General features: G+C 39.4%; 1 long non-coding RNA gene across 1 annotated transcript in view; it reads right to left on the reverse strand.

Annotated features, from left to right (window-relative positions):
• Nucleotides 1-3530: 3530 nt before the first annotated feature.
• LOC311596868 overlaps nucleotides 3531-20062 on the reverse strand; it is a 39042-nt gene continuing 22510 nt past the window's right edge. Inside the window, exon 3 of the long non-coding RNA XR_014779012.1 lies at nucleotides 3531-4157. This is a non-coding gene — a long non-coding RNA (uncharacterized lncRNA). The remainder of the gene's footprint in view (nucleotides 4158-20062) is intronic.

A 20062-nucleotide genomic window follows, 5' to 3' on the forward strand; every position in this document is an offset into this window, starting at 1 on the left:
AGCTCTGTTTTATCCTGCCAGGTAAGAGGTCTTCCTTCAGTTGATGCTGCTTCCTCATAGTCCTAATGAGAGAGGTTCACCCACCATAAGCCCTTTTCCCACCCTACCCTCATGGCTGAAAGGTAAGTGGGGAGGAATAGTCAAGTGTGGACAAGAATAGGCAGCTGAGAAGCTGTTTGAGATAGTATTAGGAGATCCACACTGTCGAACAGCACAAAACCCACATCAAGTATGTGAGGTCGGACCGTTGAGTTTGACAGCCAGACTGAATACCTTAATGATTTTTACAATAGAGATCTCGGAACACTCAAACACAAGACCATTAACCACATTCCAGACCAACAGACTTTAGTGAAATCCTCCCCGTTCATATCTCACCCCACTTCTCTGACATTAGAATTTTGTGATCCTCCTGCCTCTGCCTCCTTCAGCAAATCCTACCGGTGTGCGCCACCACAACAGGCGACATTAGAATTTTGAAAAAATCCTAGCTACATCAAATTTTGGTCCATAAATATTTTATTATGTATCTGCATAAGGGCTTTTAAGATGACAATATCACTGTCACATCTAAAAATACCATAAATGATTTCCTAAAATCCAACTAGATTACAGTAGTGACACAAATAAGAGCTGTAATCTTGCCTTAAATTTCTGGTCATAAATAATATAGGAGAAAGAACTGAGTGATTAGGTGCACTACAGTGACTGTTCTTGGCTGTCACCTTGACTACATTTGGAACTAACTAAAACCCAAATGCTTAGGTACACCTAGGAGGCACTTTTTCTTAATTAAACATATACAATGGAAAGATCCAATTTAAATCTAAGTTTTTTTGAGATGGGAAGATACACCTTTAATCTGGCCTTCTCTCTATTGGCAGCCTATGTAAGAGATATAGAAGAAGAAAGCTTGCTTTGCCTGCTTGTTCATGCTGGCAAGTCCATTTCTTCATTGGCACTAGAGCCTACTTATCTGAGATTCCATAGTATACTGGAGAGCAGCTGAGAAATCCAGCCTCATGGCCCAAACAACTACTGGATTCTTGGATCTCTGTTGGTAGACAGGTATTGATGGACTAGTGTGGCCACAAGCCTGTTAGCCATTCTAATAAATCCCCTTTCTAAATAAAGATAGGTATTAGATAGATAGATAGATAGATAGATAGATAGATAGATAGATTCCTTCTGTTTATTTAGAGAAGTCTGACTAGTACATTCATGCATGATGCAGAACTATGTAAAAAAAAAACTACAAAAAACTAAAAGCAAAATTAGATACAAAATACAAAAAAAATCACATTCCAATTTTTATGAAGCTTATTGAAGAAAAAAAAGTTCATATTAATATCTTAAGTAGTTCATGAAAAGTTGAGCCAATAAGTGAGGACTAAAGTCTTACACAATAGCCAACTTTTTGTTAATTCCTTTTCTTTTCTTTAAAATTTTTTTCTTTGTTTAATCACTTTACATCCTGGTAGTAGCCCCATTTTCCCTCTCCTACAAGCCCCACCCTGCCTTCCTTTCCTCTACTCCTCCCCAATTTCTCAGAAAAGGGGATCCACCACTACCCATCCAGCCCAGCTCAAGTCATAAGGACTGAGTGTGTCCTCTTCCCCTGTGGCTTGGCAAGGCAGTCCCACCACTGGGAAGTGATTTAAAAAACAAAGCTGGCATCAGAAACAGAGACAGGCCCTGCTCACATTACTAGAGGACCTACATGAAGCCTGAACTGCCCATCAGCTACATCTGGGTAGGAAGTCTAGGTCCAGTCAATGCATGGTCCTTGTTTGGCTATGAGTCTTAGCATCTGCTTCAATGCACTATTGGCTGAAGCCTCTCAGAGGACAATTCTGCTAGGCTTTTGTCTGTAAGCATAGCATATCTTTGTTAATTGTGTAAGGGATTGCCTTTTTCTCATAGGGGCGGGTCTTGAGTTAGTGTACATTTTGGTTGGACATTCCCTTAATCTCTGCTCTATCTTTTTTCCTGCACATCTTACAGGCAGGGTAAATTTTGTGTCCAAGTTTTTGTGGGTTGGTTGGTGTTTCCTTCTCTCTACTAGGAGTCTTCTCTAGTTAGGGGAGTTCTCTTCAGTCTTTATGGGCCCCTGCTACTAGGAATCTCTGCTAGAGTCTCCCTCACATCCTCCCAAGAGGATTAGGTCTCCAGCTTGTTACAGAGATGCCCCACTCACAGTTTCTTGTTTTTCTAAAGGCCTTCTGTCCTTTTGCCGCCACTCTCCCAGGTCTGATCCCCACCCTCATCTCTCTTAGTGCTCCTCTTCTACTTCCTTCTCTCTCTGCAACCACTACCTCTGTCTATTCTGTTTCCTCTTCTGAGTGAGATTTAAGTACCATCCCCTGTATCTTCCTTGTTACTTATCTTCTTTGGGTCTGCACACTGTAGTGTGTTTATCCTGTACTATGTAGCTAAAATCCATTTCTATGTGAGTATATACCATGTGTGCCTGGGTCTGGGATACACCTACATAGGTGTTTTGGAGTCAGCCACCAGGTTACTCACCAGATCAATAGTCTCTGACCTTCTTTGCAACTCAGATTTGGTAATCTCTAGTCACTGCCACATTGAAAGCTCCCCCACAACAGCCAACTTTATTCGGACCATCAGACAATTATACCCTAAGGGTTAAGAGTCACATGAGTAAAGTGTACAATCACAAGCCACAGCTGGCAGACAAGGGGCACATAATGAACATATAGAGGCATATAAACAGATAACAATAGCTAGTTATAACAAGCAATCTGCAGTAAACTCACCCTTATCAACTACACCTGGGAAGGGGACAAAAGCATAATCCAAGAACAATCCAGTGCTTTGAAAAAACTGAGGTTCCAAGTCTTTTGTCTTGTTTTCTTTTAGTTTTCCCCGAAGCACTCAAAAATCTTCCCACACAACTCTGTTCTTGGACTGTGTTTCAACACAAAATTATTTGTTCTTGTTTTTGTTGCTGTCCTTGACAACTTAGAAAATTCTGGCACTTTTGCTAACTCTGAAGACTTCCAGAATTAGATGTGGTAAGGTTCAAGCCAATAAATTAGAATATATATAGAAAGTAATGTTACACACAGATACCTTTGTTATTTGTTCTACGTACAAGTTTGTACTCTATAACAGAAAATTCTGGTGACCTTATCATCATTACACAGTCTAGAAACACCCGGTGAAATATGTCAGTGGGGAATTTTCTAAATGAGGTTGGCCTATGGGACTGTCTTGATCACATTAATTGATATGGAAAACTCAGCTCACACTGGGTGGCGCCATTCCATAGGGCTAGATCCTAGACTGAATAAAAAGAGGGGCATGAGCTGACACTGGCAAGTATGCATGCATGTGTTCCTCTGTCTTGACTGTGAATGTGATATGATCAGAAGCTTCAAATTTCTGCCAGCTTGATTTCCTAACAGTACTGGACTGCAGCGTCCACGCTACAAATACCCCGATGTATTGAGCGAGGGACTGATGGTTGAAGAATCACTCCAGACAGCAGGTCATCCGTTCTAAGAGATGCCGTTTAATGAGGAGGGGCCAAGGCCTTTTATACAGTACAGAGGCAGGTGGAAAAATACAAGAGGAGGTAGGTGGGAAGTCCCCAGGACAAGAGGAACCATGTAACCAAGGTAACCAGGGTGCAAAACAGGAACTTGTGGTCCACTCAGTGAGACACAACATTCACAACAGGAAGCTGTCAGGACAGAATAACAACTGCATACCAGCCAGGGCATGGCCCCAGGGGGCCCAAGACTAACAGTTCCCAACACTGGACTATCACCTGTAATAGTGAGACAAATCCCCCTTTCCTTAAATTGCTGTTGTCAACACAACAGGAAAGGAAACTAAGACACTTCTATACCATTAGTTATAGTAAATATGTATTCATCCGAGTGGTCTGATTAGCTTATATACTTTTGTGTTTCTCAGTTTATAATTCACACATTTGATGTATGAAGGCCTCATCCACAACCCACTTCCAATACAGCTTTCCCACTTGTTTGTTCTCCATCACTCAAGTTCCCTCAGTTCCACTAACCATAGCGGATTTTCACATTGTGACTTAGATTCTGTACTTGATGCTGGTGTTCACGGTAAGCAGATGAATCTCTGGAATCTATTATTACACCAAGGAGGCATAACTGTATAGGAAATAAATGTTAGTCACATAAATACATAGATAGCCCCTTAATCCCAGAACCCACACTGGAAAATCTTCATCTATTACCCCATAGCCACATAGATGGAGCCCTCTTTCCCAAGTCATCCCTAAGTCTATGTGCTCTCACACCTTTATGAGACTCTGAGGCCACATTTAATTACCATAGAATTTCATATAGAAGTCTGAGAGGTGCCAGTTTACTAATAGTTTAATGCCCTCCCTATGAAAAGGAATGTCAACAGTATACAGGCCTGATGGACTCTTGACAGTAGGCACCATTGAGTACATAAAAAGAATGGCAGTTTGGCGAAGAGGATAGTGTCCTACAACACACATACACATGAGAGGCAGGGGAGGAGACAGAAAGACAGACAGAGACACACACACACATACATATACTGGGAGACGGACACAGGCATACATTAAATCTAGCTTTATTTCAACACACTGGTATCTATGCTAAGACTGTCTCTGTGGAATCTCCAAATGTTGTAGCCCAAGAATAGTCACAGAAACCACTCAGAGTCCAGTTAGATATGGATTGTTTTCCGAACACAACACCCCAACTCTGATCATGGTCTGCAACACAGTGCACTTTGGAGCCAAATTGTGACATCAACCTGCTTTTAGAGCAACTTTTTTTTTTAATATATAGAAAAACCAAATTCAAAAGGCACAGGCAGGGCAGTAACAGTTTGGCTAATGATCAAAGCAATATTATATATATTTTTGGCTAACTCGACAAAATATTATCTGTTATCCTTTAAGCTGACTGGTCCCAAGTAAGGTAAGTAAAGTGCAACCAGAGATAACAGAATGCAATCAGAGTGTAGCCAAGTGTGGAAATAACAGAGCATTGATTATGATACTATTGAATTACAGTAAATATAAAGTTAACCCTCTGACAGGGTCTGCTAGTGTCAGCTATGAATAACTATTTCTAGGAAGTAGGTTAAAATTTTTGAACTTAATTTTCTTATGAACAAAGATGGATTTATTCTTCTTCAGGGTTCCTATTCCAGCAAAGGTTAAAATGTATCAGAATTTGATTGCAAATGGAAAGGATTCCAAGGGAACAATCCTTGTCATGTCCAGCTGAGTGAACATGCTTTCAACCTCAGTCTCTGTCTCCTTCCCTACCCCACTTTCTGTCCTTTGTTTAAGCATATCTTCTAGAACAATAGAAAAATGAAGGGTAGTATAAAACTAGATCAAATAGAGATTTGAGCTGGATTCACTGCTTTTTGCCAACATATTACCTTAGTACATACAACTTCCTTAATTGGCATCAGTTTTCTTAAGACAAACTCTCTTTGGCCTTAATGCATAAGCACAGTCTATTCCCTGTCCAGTTCTAACCATCTTCAACCTTCACTTTCTTCCTCAATCTTTGAATACCATACACAAAGGCAACCTGCCTTGTATTTAATAAAGGAGTGAAGAGAATGAATGGACTAACCACCACTTCACCAGCATCTCCATCTTTTGTAGTTAGTCCCTTGAGGCTGTGATAGTACAGTACCTTGACTTAGTCAACTTATTTTCTCCATCTTTGGAGGCTGTGAAATCCAAGATCAGGGCACTTGCAAGTTCACTGTGGGATGACTGTCTGTTCCTCACATGTGGTGCCTTCTTTCTGTTTCCTTATAGGACATAACATAGAGGCTAACAAGCTACCTCAGTCAATTTAATAATCGTTATAATCCATTCATGAGCACCCCATCTCAACATATGTTTCACCTCCTTAAGAATCCTCCTCTCAAAACTAATGCATTGGTCTTAAACTCCAAAACAAACATCCTAGAGATATTAACACTCAATCCATAGCAATCATCTACTCTAGGAATCACATGAGATTTCTCTTTACTCTTCACAGCACCATCATTTAAAAATCTATTATCAAATCATTTCTCGGATCATGTGTATTGTCATTTCCTTCATCTAAATCTAACTAAACAAAAGCAACTTCACCTTTCTTCTGCCAACTATTTCCATATTTATCCTCTCCTCTTGGCAACAAAAGTCTATTGACCTAATCCATAGGTTAATCCCTTAGTGGATCCTTAAATCTTGTCATTGGAGGTTATGAAAAGCCGGCAATAGTGGGACCTGTTCCTTGGAGCTCGGGAGCCCTGTGGGAGAGAGAAAAAAGGAATTGTGGAAGTCAGAGGGATCAAGGACACCTGGAGAGCACGGCCAGTGAAATCAACTAAGCAGGGCTCATAGGGAATGGGATCACAGAGATTGAAGTGGCAGTCTCTGTGAGCCTTAAAAGGTCTGCACTAGGTCCTCTACATATGTTATGGTTGTTAGCTTGATATTCTTGTGGACTCCTAACAGAGGGAAGAGGGGTGTCTTTGACTCTTTAACTTGCTCTTGGGACCCTTTTCCTCACACTGAGGTGCTTTGCCCAGTCTTATTGTATCTTATTATGTCCTATTAGGTTGGTATCCATGGGAGGCCTGCTCATTTTTGAAGGGAAATGGAGGAGAAGTGGATCTGGGCCAGAGGGGAGCACTGGGAGGAGTGGAGAGAAGAGAAACAGCAGTTGGGATGTGTTCTATGAGAGACTAGAAGAAAAAAAGAAATGTTGGGACTGGTGGGAGGGGGAGTCCTTGTTGGAAAAAGGCCTGAAAGCAGATGTTTGGGAGCTGGATCTTGTTCTGATCCCTTCCTGTACACAGCCTTTCTGCTTCCTGCCAGCTGTAGCAGTGAACTGCTTCACTCTGACATGTTCTCTCATGAACAGGCACCATGAACAGGTACCTCTGAAAGTCTCAGCTGAAATACTTTGTCCTTAGGTTTTTCTCATTCTACATTTTGAAATTTTATTCTATATCCAGCTAACAAAAGCATCATTGGTTAGCACTATAACACACAGATAATAGCTTCTTTTTGCTTGAAACCAATTTCTTTGTTATTTTGTGACATTATAGACTTTCAGCTTCACTCCCATCCTACTGCTTTCTGCTTCTCAACTTCATTTGTTCTTTTATTTCTCCCATCAACATTTATCCTCTCAATATCACAGCTGCAATGACATTCTGTACTCAAACATCACAAGTCCAAATATCTTTCCTAAATGTTAACCTTTTATAATTACCTAGTCAATATTGATACTTCTTTGAGTATTTTATACTCACAAATGTTTAACTAATGAATATTGTGCGGAGCCATATTTATCCACTGTCCTTGCGAGCCATTGAGGTTGATGATAACCTCATTTTTCTAATCCTTAATGACGAAAATCTATGGTTTTTGAATTTTAGTTCCAGATAAGATAATCATATTTTTTCACATTTCTTCCTCATTCATGTATGGTTCATGTGGCTATGCATGTTCATACATACATTAACTTGTGGGCCCATGTGTGAAAGCCAGAAGTCAGGCTTGGATGTTTTCCTCTATTGATATCCACCTTGTTTTTCCATTCAACCCCTAGCTCACTAATTTGGCTAGACTTAGGTCCTCATTCAGGGTGGTAAGCATTTTTACCCACTGAGCCATCTCTCTCCTCCTTCCCTCAGAGTTTTAACAATAACTCAATAACCTAGGCAAAATATGTAAAATAGATATCAGGAAACTATGAAATGTGATAAATTAGGTAGGAAGTTTGATAGTCTGAAAATATTATGGAAGTTATTTCACTATTTCTATTTTCATCTCCATCCAGCCAATGACTGGAAAATTCCAGAATCAGGAAATAGCCATAAAAACAAAAGTAAGAAATCCCTTAGAAAAAACTGTTCTTTCTAGGCATAAGGCCAGAAAAGGGGAGGTGAGCAGAATGAGACACTTCTGGGCAGTAGATGCCCTCCTCCACACCCATTTTTTTCCCTACTGACTACTATGCCCATCACTGGAAGTATGAACACAGCACTAACTTCTCAACTACCACTGAGAGATGAACAACACATCTCTCTACTAGGCTGTGGTATCCAAAGACAGTTAACACAAGGAGTCTCATCACCATCTTGCAGAAACAAAGTCATGCATTCCCCATTAATGAGCACTGAAAGAATTATTTAGAGAAAGAAAAAAATATCCTTTCTATTTACCTGGTCTTTTGAGGCAACTTCAATAAACTTCTGCATGAAATCAATCAGAAGCAACAGCAAAGGGTTGTAAAGTAGTCATATTCACATTGACAAATGAATCGCTCACGAATGGAGCAGACGTGAATAACACTGTAAATGTTTTTTAAACTAAGTTAATTTTTATTTTATTTAATGTGGGTCTGCAGATTGATCCCAAGGCCTTGGGAATACTACTCAGTTTTACTTTTCTTGTCAATATGGGAAAATACACTGACAAAAACTTTAGGTAAAGATTTGTTTGGCTCACATTTGAGGGCACAGATCTGCCATCTATGTGGATCTTGAAGCAACTAATTCCAGAAGAGAGTGATAGGTATTAGAAATGCCTATTTTTTTGTATAGTTCAGGATTCAAACCCTGAGAATGATGTTACACAGTAGGGTAGGTATTCCCTGCTCTGTTAACCTAAATAAGACAATACCTCACAGAACCTTCAGTTTCTGACCTTCCTGCTTACACTTCCTGGGATGCTGTGATGATAGGCTTATTCTACTAACCTAGTTTTACATGATGCTGAGGACTAAATTGAAGACATGGTGCACACTGAACAAGCACCTGACTAACTGAACCATACTCTTGGAACCCTATCTTTATTTGTTTTGTTTTCGAGACAGGGTTTCTCTGGGTAGCTCTGGCTGTCCTAGACTCACTTTGTAGACAAGGCTGGCCTCGAACTCACAGAGATCCGCCTACCTCTGCCTCCCGAGTGTTGGGATTAAAGGTGTGCACCACCACATCCGGGTTCCTATAATTATTTTTAAAAACAAGATGGCAGTCACTGTTCACTTTTTTAATTTAAAATTGTTCATAGTATCTGATAAGATATTCCTTCCCAATAAATAAGAAATTTTAACTGTAATAAAATTTAGATTAAGGCTTGTTCTATCTATTCAGTTATTGTTACCATCTGTATTAATCAATGCAAATCTCCTTCCAGTGCTGTGACAAGTGAGGCAGTGCAGAGGCCATTTAGATTTAACTGGGATTTGATCTCCTTAATGAAGAATCTACCAGACTCTACTCCAGATAACTTTTATTAGTTTCTGTTAAACTGCCTGCTTATGCAAACTTCCTCCTCTAGCTAACTTTATCCTTGCTTATGTTAAACTGTTTGATTTTGCAAAATCTCCCTCTGCAGCTGCTGAGTTAGATAAAAGGATGTGGGCTTTGGTTTGCTGTTTGTTTTTTATTTGTTTTGCCTTAAAACATCCCTTACCAAACTTTTGGAGCTACACTTGTGTTGCCAAAATCTGAGTGTAGTCCCAGCCAGCTGGAATATTGACTTCAACTGCCTATAAACTGTCTGAGTGGTCACCTCCTGTGGGCTCTCTTGTTCTCCCTGACGTTGTTCTGTGCACCAGACCCACTGTTTTACAGAACACTCTACACTGTGATTTGTTTCTTTGCTTCCTTGTGACTTATTTTAACTTCCTTTGCTTTCCTTTGTGTTTCTGTAGAAGCTTGGTTAGATCAAGTTCAAGTTCATTTTGTTTTTGTTTGGTTTGGCAAAAATATATTATAGTTGGTGCTGTGTGCTTCATGTTGGATTATACACCAGAAGACACTTAATGCCTGATTTCTATTTTTAGTGGTGCTAAGATTGATCAAAGCATTCAATGCTGACAGCCTAATACCTCTATTGTAATCCCCCACCTTTGCCCAGTGATGTTATCCTTTGACAATTTATGCATGACTCAATTATTTAATTAGCACAGTGGTCGTTTGTGTATTCTATCACTATTTGTTTTGTTATTAGCTGTAAATAATTATTTTCCATTTTAGTACCTTGAAAGTGCTTAATTTTTTCCTTTTAATTTCCAGAATGAAAAACTGATGCCCTGATACTACGCTGCCAAACGACACCCTCTTCTTCTCCCTCTCTCTCTGCTCAATTAGTTGGACGATTTGTGTTTTTAGTGTTCAAGCTCTGATTTTATGTTTATATGACTTTTGTCAAACTGAGAGTTTTGGTAACTAACAGTGGTAACTCAATCATTTATAACATTGTCCTATAACATAAAAATTTAAAAATATAATAATATACATACTGAAAATTGGACTGTAGAATTAAATCTGGTATTCATTTGTACATTTCAATAAAGATCTATAGTTAAAATATATGTGCTGATGTCACTTGAAACAAGTCTTTGCTCTAGGTGGGTATGTTCAAAATATTATATACATTAATGTTCATTTTGTAAGACTGTGATGCTAGAATCCAGCTGCTGTTCAGGTGACAATATTTGAAGCAGTCTTTTCTTTCTTTCTTTCTTTCTTTCTTTCTTTCTTTCTTTCTTTCTTTTTTTGAGCAATAAAGATGAATTATATTATATTTAATTTTTTAAAATTTTTTTTAAATTTAAAACTTTTTATTATTATTTTTTAATAATTTATTCTTGTTACATCTCAATGCTTATCCCATCCCTTGTATCCTCCCATTCTTCCCTTCCTCCCATTTTCCCCTTCCTCCCCTCCCCTATGACTGTTCCTGAGGGGGGATTACCTACCCCTGTATATATGCTCATAGGGTATCAAGTCTCTTCTTGGTAACCTGCTGTCCTTCCTCTGAGTGCCACCAGGTCTCCCCCTCCAAGGGACATGGTCAAATGTGAGGCACCAGAGTATGTGAGAAAGTCATATCCCACTCTCCACTCAAGTGTGGAGACTGTTCTGACCATTGGCTATATCTGGGTAGGGGTTTAAAGTTTACCGCCTATATTGTCCTTGGCTGATGCCTTAGTTTGAACAGGACTCCTGGGCCCAAATCTGCCTATCATAATGTTCTACTTGGAGGTTTCTAGAACCCTCTGGATCCTTCTACTTTGCTATTCTCCCATGTGAAGCAGTCTTTTCTCTCTCAGGTACTGACAAGTGCCACACTAAGATATCGTCTGTGAGTCCCTAGCTAACCTGGCAAAATGAGTTTCCGCCACACATCTTGGGTTTTTTTTTTTTTTTGTTAGTTTGTTTTGTTTTGTCATTGGTCTTTTTGTTTTGTTTTGTTGTTGTTGTGGGTTTTGTTTGTTTGTTTGTTTTTGTCTCCTGCCTGAAATATACAAGAGCCTAGCTGTAGGCTTTTAAAGTAAAGCTTCCTTCATCCTCAGGATGAGGCAAGAAAAGACAGGCCTCCACTTCTTCTACTTGGGCTCAGATTCCTTTTTCTGTCTTTTGTGATGGAGCCTGAGCTGCCCTTCGTGTCAGTGACATGCTGCCTTCTGTCTATCTATGGTGCTATAACTTTTGTAACTCCATAATAGTAGATTTCTGTGTCCTTCTTGAAGTCACTCTTCCAAAATCTTTATTTTGATTTAAATTCAATTTTTACAGTTTCTCAAGCTTGGATTATTGTTAGATTAAAATATTGACAGATTAAAAGTTAAACCTCATTGTAACTAGATGTTTATCTTTATAAAATATTTCATTAGTTCTTTGAGAGTTTTATATTTATTTTTACTTTGCTTGAGATAGTCTCACTATGTAGTCCTGGCTGACCTTGGTGTATACAGCTGCTGAGTTCCTATAAGCACTGCCTTGCTGTTTCCAAATGCACTGCCTGTTTGTAGTCATCTGCCTCTTATACTTTTTTGACCCCTTTTCCAAAATGATATGATATGTCATATGTGATATATATGATATAAATGTGGTATCTAAATCATATATATCACACATATATCACACACACGCACATGCACACACAAACACATACATATATATATTATATTGCAATATATATATATATATGCAATATATATATTGCATTTAAGTCTGAACACCCTGCAGTCTCTTATTCTCTGCACCTTGGCCAATTGTGGGTCTCTGTGTTAATCACCATATATACTGCAAAAAGAAGTTTCTCAGATGAGGGATGAGAGATGTATTGATCTATTATCCATTGCAGACAATGATGTGCAACTAGAAGTCAATTTAATACTATGGTCATCAGTGGAATAACAGTAGTAGGTCCTGCCTCTGGCTTATGACCTGTCTAGACATAGATTCCTGGACCAATAATTAATATATTTATTACATCTACATGATTTTGAAACATTTTTTAACGTGTAAAGTCACTTTCACTGTATTTTCTCTTTTGTTTTTTTGAGACAAGGTTTTTCTATATATCCTTGGCTGTCCTGGAACTCACTCTGTAAATTAGGCTGGTCTCAAACTCAGAGATTGGCCTGCTTCTGCCTCTTCCTCCTAAGTGGTGGGATTAAAGACATATGCCAACATGGCCAGGCTTAGGTGTTTTCTAAGTTTTATTTTTTAATTTTTAACTTAATATTTTACATAATTTACCTAAATTTCCCAAAATTGAATGTTAGTCAATTTTTAGGTGTCTTTTTAAAAGATAGTTGTCAGAAGTTTAATTTAATGTCTTTCTTAGCTTGCTAACTCCTCTTGTGTCCTCAAATTGATTTTTATCTTCACCAATCCTACATCTGACTGAGGGCTAATATCCAAAATTAAATGCCACCAAACTAAATAATCCAATTAAAAATGGGGTACAGAATAAAAAGAATTTTCAACAGAGGAATATTAAATGGCTGAGAAACACTTAAAAATACTCAACATTTCCCTGATAACTAGGGAACTCCAAATCAAAATGACTCTGAGATTCCATCTTATACTGGTCAGGATGACTATGAGCAAAAACTTAAGTGATATCACACGCTGGTGAGGATTAGGGAAAGGGAGACCCTCCTCCATTGCTGGTGGGAGAGTAAACTTGTACAACCATTTTGGAAATCAATCTGGTGCTTTCTCAGAAAATTGGGAATAATTCTTCCTCAAGACCCAGCCTAACACTCCTAGGCATATATCTGAAAGAGGCTCTATCATACAAAGAGGACATTTGTTCAACTATGTTCATAGCAGCTTTATTCATAAATAGCCAGAATCTGGAAACAACCTAAATGTCCCTCAGCTGAAGAATGGATAAAGAAACTGTAGTACATTTATACTACGGAATACTACTCAGCTATTAAAACAAGGAAATCTTGAAATTTGCAGGCAAATGGATGGAACTAGAAAAGATCATCCTGAGTGAGGTAAGCCATACCGAGGAAGACATGCATGGCATATACTCACTCATAAGCGTATATTAGCCACATAATACAGGATAACCACACTACAATACAGAGACTGATGCACCAACCAAGGACTGTGTATGGTATCAACTTAAACCCTCTGCTGGGATGTGCTAGATAGGCAGCACAGCCTGTTTGTGGGTCCCACAATATGGGGAATAGGGACTCCCTCTGACATGGACTCTGTCCCCCACCCCATTGATCACTTTCCCCTGGTGGGGCGGTCTTGCCAGACCACAGAGGAAGAGGATACAGGTAGTACAGATGAGACTTGATAGTCAGAGGTCAGATATTAGGGGAGGAGGGCTCCCTTTTCTGAAGACTAAGGGAGGGGGAGAGAGTGAGATTGGGAGGTGACGAGGGAGGAGGCTACAATAGGGATGTAAAGTGAACAAATTAAAAAATAAAAAAAAATTACCTATGCTTATTTCCAGTATTTTATTATCTAGTATTTTATTAATTAAATTTATAGTTGACTCATTAGAAATGTGTCCTTGGGAATGTTCCTCCTGAATATATATATATATATATATATATATATATATATATATATATATATATGGATCAACCTTGAGTATCAACCTGACTGTACTAGGAGACATATAGCATCAGTAAAGCATACTTCTTGTTGTGCAAATAAGTATTTACAGAGATTATTCAAATGTGGGACAGCTCCTGAGGAAGAAAGACATAACCTGACTGTGGGCAGTACCTTTCAACAAATTAGGGACCAGAGGAATCAAAGGCAATAGAAAGGACCCTGCTAACCATTCTCCTTGCCCTCTCCTTCCATCTTCACTGAAGTGAAAAGCTGTGCCCCCCAGGCTCTTTCAGTCAGATATTCTGCCTGGCCTCAGGCCTAAAGTGGTAGAACCAGCTGTCCAAGGCCTGAAACCATAACCCTTTATAAGTTTTTCCTTTTGTTTCTCTCCAGTGTTTATTATAGTGACATATTACAAAAACTGAGACAACAGCAGAATATTGTTTGTTAAATAATCCAAAATTTCCTTATGATTTGAGATAGTGCCTTCATTATCTATTAAATTTTCATTACCAACATCCATTGTTTCTGTATCTATGTTTTTATTCAAATGAAAATATTGATGTGTTTTTAAGTGTTACTTTAAGCCAGAGATCTTTACTCTTTTAATTTATAGTGAAGCTAAATTATATTTTTCTACAGTCATTTACCTAGAATTTGGTTATTACCAATAATCAAGTGGTTATTTTTCCCTTGAGGCATCCCCAAAGGTCCCTAGATCAGAAATATTCTAGTTCAATGTAAAGTTTAGAGTCATAGATACACAGAAGAGCTGTTTTCTGTTAGCCTTTCATGAAGAAGATAGAGTTTAAATTTATCTATTGTAAATAATTTGTTGAATTTATTTGTTTTAGTGTGTGTTTGCGTGGTTTGCCTGTGAGTGCGTATGTATGTAGAATACCCACAGAACTCAGAAGAGAGGTTTATTGATGGTTGTGTGTTGTGGTTAGAAGTATGGCCTAATAATACCATTATTAGCCTTAAAATTAGTATTATTATGGTGATATTTTCTAATCCACCAGCAACCAATGAAATACAAACCCCTGTTATATTTTAAAACAGCCTTAGTTAACCTGTGGTAGTGCAGATATTAATCCCCTAAACTACCTCCCATATTGGGGCAGCAATCCCCCATCCCATCCCATCTGCTTCTAAAACTTTCTGCCATGCTACCTCCCATCCACAATCCCCAATACTTGCTAATGCTCTCCATTTGGACCAAAGCCTCCATCCATGCTGGCCATGTGCTTCTTCCTCCACCTAAGCCATGGCGCCAGCCTCTTCCTTCTCTCTTCTTCCTGTGGTCTCCTCTCATCTCTTCCTATCTCTTTCTCCAAGGCTTAGAACCATGCCTATCCACACCTATCCCATTTGCCCTGCCCAGGTGTGTTGACTCTTTATTTGTCAAACAGTAATCAGGTCTTAGGCAAGGTTACAAACATTTTGGGGTACATGAGTCTGCTCATTTGGGCAGCAACCAGACCAACCTCCAACAGTTGTGAGGCACTATGAGGATGCTGGGAACAAAACCCAGGTCCTCTGAAAGAGCAACAAGCGTCTTAACTGCTGAGCCATCTCTCCAGCCCATATTTATTTTTTATTTTAAAGTTTACAAAGGTCAACCCCTTCTTCAGACCACCATAGAAGATGGAAGCTGGTAAAGTTCCTTTTGTCTAATCTATTGGCTTTACAGAAAGCTGAGTCAGGCAAGAAAAGCAACAATGGAACTCTGGGTTAATAGGAAGTACTGACAGTTGCTCCTAATGTGTTCTTGACCCACAGTGTTCTGCTTTGGTGACATTCCTCACTGTGTCTTGAATTGATCTCCAGGATGAGGAGACACAGGGAAGCAAGAGTGTGGCCTATGCCATTTAGGGGATCAGCTCTTATGATGGTGTCCCCATGCACTGCTCCACCAGGAGCAGGGTATGGATGAATCAATGGAATTTTTATTTTTTATTGGTTTTTGTTTTGTTTTGCTTTGCTTTGTTTCTCTGTGTAGGCCTGGCTGTCCTATAACTTGCTCTATAAATCTAGATGGCATTGAACTCAGAGATTTGCCTGTCTCGGCCCCCCTGAGTACGGGAATTAAAAGTGTGCACTACCATCTCCCAGCTGGGATTTGTATTTTAACTGCAAATGACACTTATCAAACTCTAAGTGGGTTTCTAGCCAGAAACAAACAGAAGCAAAGTAAAACAGGAGCCATGCTTACAGGGACAGATCAGCCAAGCAACAGACAAACAAACTCACCAACTGTGCTTCAAGAGGAAGCTCAGCATGAACTGACAGAAATGTCAATACAGCAGAAAGGACAGAAACACAGCTCCGCATGCTTAGCCTTAGTTGCCCAACGAGTCCCTTAAGTTTAAAGGCTCTCCTCTGTGACAAAACCAGGATTTGTGACTTTAATATTGACGCAATAAGGATATTTTAATATAGGCTTAAGCAGGAGGGTTAAAAGAAAAAGTGCTACCAAGGAAAGATAAGAAAGCTATCATAGCTTCCCAAGGGAAAGTGTTCTAATCTCTGTCCTAAAACAGGGCATATGAAGTAGGAGATGTGCCTCACCTATGGCTCTTGCAGAGGATGGTGATTCAGTTCCCAGCACTCATGTGGTGCCTCACAACCACCTGTAGCTCCAGTTCCAGGGAACCCACAGCTTTCTCTCAACTCCCTTCAGCACTGCACACATATGGTGCCCATACATACATTTGGCATACACATATATAAGTAAACAAGCCATAATATTTTCCTTTGGTACAGAATCCTGTTCTGTTAGAGAGATAAGAGAGGAGAGAGAGAGAGAGAGAGAGAGAGAGAGAGAGAGAGAGAGAGAGAGAGAGAGAGAGAGAGAGAGAGAGAGAGAGATTACGGTAGGGCCTGATTTCAGAGTTTATCTCTAGTTCTGATATAACCTCTAAACATTTTTAAAATTAATACTTTTTATTTTTGACATCTCTTCACTTAGATGTATCTTTAGAACTATTATCTTTTGTACCTTACCAATTTTACCATTTTTAGATTATTTTATATTCCAACTAAATATCCTGCCCATTTGTGACTTTAAAAAAAAAATTCTGTTGTCTAGGAGTTTTGGTTAAGCGTGAAAAAAAAAAACCCTCAAAAACAAAACAAAATACAGAGATAGTAAATGTTACCTATTGAGGAACATGCCAAATGAACTTATCACTAGTTAGATTTCCTTCTTCCTACATTTATATACACTTATATATTATGTGTATATATAACCTAAATCTGTCTTCCCAGGACATAGTTGCTTATATTTTGGTTTTAGAAGACACTGTTTCTTATCTCCTTTTAGGTCAGGGTTAGTTTTTGTTTTTGTTTTTTCCACTGGAGAGTGGTGAGAGATAACTGTTATAAAAAGGGGCCAAGCTCAATTTTGCACCTATGAAATATTGAAACAGAGAATGGGGAAAGATGCCCGATAAATAAGGCATATCAGTATGAATGAGCTTTAGTCTATCTAAAATGATTTAAGATGGGTAGTATGAAAAGGATTTGTGAAAGGTCAGATCAATCTGCTTCCATTATGCTTGGAAAGCCCAGAACAGAGAAGCTGTATGTTCCATTCCTAGGCTATCTGTTAATGCAAAAGATTTTAAATGGTTGGGAAAGCTGGATGTGAGTTTCTGGCTACAAGTGGCATGTATGGGGACACATTAGTGATGCAGATCTCTACAGTCAAGTCCACTTTTAGTCACATTCAGTCTCTCAAGGGAAAGCAGTGTGGCATTTTTATTCTCTGTTCTGATTAAACTTGGATTTTGGATTCTGGCTATTATGAATAAGGCTGCTATGAACATAGTTCAGCAAATGTCCTTGTTGTACACTGGAGCATCTTTTGGGTATATGCCCAGGAATAGTATAGCTGGGCCCTGAGGTAGCACTGTTCCCAATTTTCTGAGAAAGTGCCAGATGTCCATCAACCAAAGATGAATAAAGAAACTTTGGTACATGTACACAATGGAATACTATTCAGCTATCATAAACAAGGAAATCTTGAAATTTTCAGGCAAATTGATGGAACTAGAAAAGATCATCCTCAATGAGGTAACCCAGGCCTTGAAAGATGCACACGCTAAATACTCACTTATAAGTGCATTTTAGCCCAACATAGAAGTCCTCTGAGAAACTCTAACTAGTGGGGGTTCAGGACAGATACTGAGACTTGCAGCCAATCCATGGGAGGAGAGCTGAGAGTTGTATGGAAGAGTGTGTGTGTGTGGCAGGAGGGAATCGAAGACATGGAGGGGTCTGGAACTCCATAGGGAGATCACCAAGGCTAGCGGATCTGTGCCCAGGTGTCTGCACAAAGTGACGCACCAACCAAGGACAATGCATGCAGAGTAAGGAGACCCTCTGTTCAGATGTAGCTGATGGACAGCTCATGCTCCATATTTATGGAGAGGGGGAAGAGATGGGATTGCCTCTGACATGAACGCTGGTGCCTGCAATTTTATTGCTGCCCCTTACCGGTATGGCCTTGAGGTCTCAGGGAGGAAGGGGATGCAGGCTACCCTGATGGGACCTGATAGACTGTGCCCAAATGGTGAGGGAGGAGCCCCACCATCAGGGATGGTGGGGGGGGAGTGGGGTGGAAGAGGGAGGGTGGGTGGGAATTGGAGGATAAGAGCGAGGGAATAACAATCAGGATGTAATGTGAATAAATTATAATAAAAATAAAAACTCTGGGATTCTGAAGAGACTCTTCAAAATAAGAGCTTTGTTTTCCATATGTGTACAATTGAGTATTTCTGATCTCACTGTCTATGTATTAAGGTACGCTGCAATCCTCTCCCTTAGGAAGAGCCACTGTGTTTTTATTCCAAATACCTAGAGTGACTCATATGTTAGCATTGAAAAGATGATCCTCTTTGAGAGCCAGTGATGATGCCATCATTACTTCTGTGCCAGGCAGAGAACCAAGTCTGTCACCAATCAGCTGATCTTTTTACATGTGCAAAGCACTTAAGCTGCCTGGAAGTTCAGGGTTTCAGCTTGCACTAAGTTGTTGATTGAATTCTGATCGCCACTCAGGGTTTTCTACTAACACAGCGAGAAAGAATCCACAGAATATTAACCTGCAGGATTTTTTTCTTGGGGAATTATTACAGACTCTACTGTATTCTTAATGGTAAATACCTCTTAACTAAAACAAAATCCCCAAATCCTTGATTTTAGTTGCCATTCATTTTTGTTGAGTATGAAGCTTTTCAAATGGATTGTTAAAATAGCAGTTTTAGGTCACAGCACAATTGTGTCACATATACCTTCACAGCTGTCACTGCCAGTACCTTGTCCCACAGGAGTACATTGTTACAATCAGTCATCCTACATTAACATCATTAAGGACTAAAGCCCATAGTGCACACTGCAGCTCACTCTCAATAACATACACTATCTGGATTGGGATAAATGTTATGGCATGCATTCAGTATTTCAGTATTGCACAGTGCACTTACATTATCTTAAAGTTCCCCTGTGCTGTTTGTCCCCCAGTCCCTACTTCTCCTGACTCAACAACCAGTAGCTCTTTTGTTAACTCTATAATTTTGTTTTTCCAGGCTATCTGTTATGTTTTAGAGAAGCAGTGTTCCCCTAAAATGTGTTCAAGGCTTTGTATCCAGTACTGAGTAGCTGGTGTATGAAAGTGCTGACCTTATGAGATTAATCCACTGACTAGTTCATAGATAAATGGGTTCATTGGTTACTTTTATTTTATGACAAAAAGCCTGACAGAAGCAACGCCAAGGAGGAAGGATTAATATTGGCTCTCAGTTTTAGGTACTACAGTCCGTACAAGTAGAGAGGCATGGTGTAGCAGTTTTTAGAGACTTGTTATATTACACAGTATCAGGAAGGGTTAACACCCGCAAGGCCTGCTGCAGTGACTCATGTCCTCCAGCTAGCTCCTATCTAGGCACTGTAAGCTGAGATCATCACATGTTCAAACACAGGAGCCTATGAGTATGTTTTATATTTAGACCACAACAATACTCAGAGCATGTCTTTCAACCTTCCTCCTTCCCCCTGTTTCTGGCTTCCTTAAGAAGCATCTAGTAGTTTCTTTTCTCATTGCTGTAACACAACATCTGACAGATGCAAGCTATGGGAAGAAAGAGTTTCTTATGGC

The sequence above is a fragment of the Acomys minous genome (assembly GCF_964271855.1).
Source record: "Acomys minous genome assembly, chromosome: 4".
Classification (NCBI taxonomy): Eukaryota; Metazoa; Chordata; class Mammalia; order Rodentia; family Muridae; genus Acomys; species Acomys minous.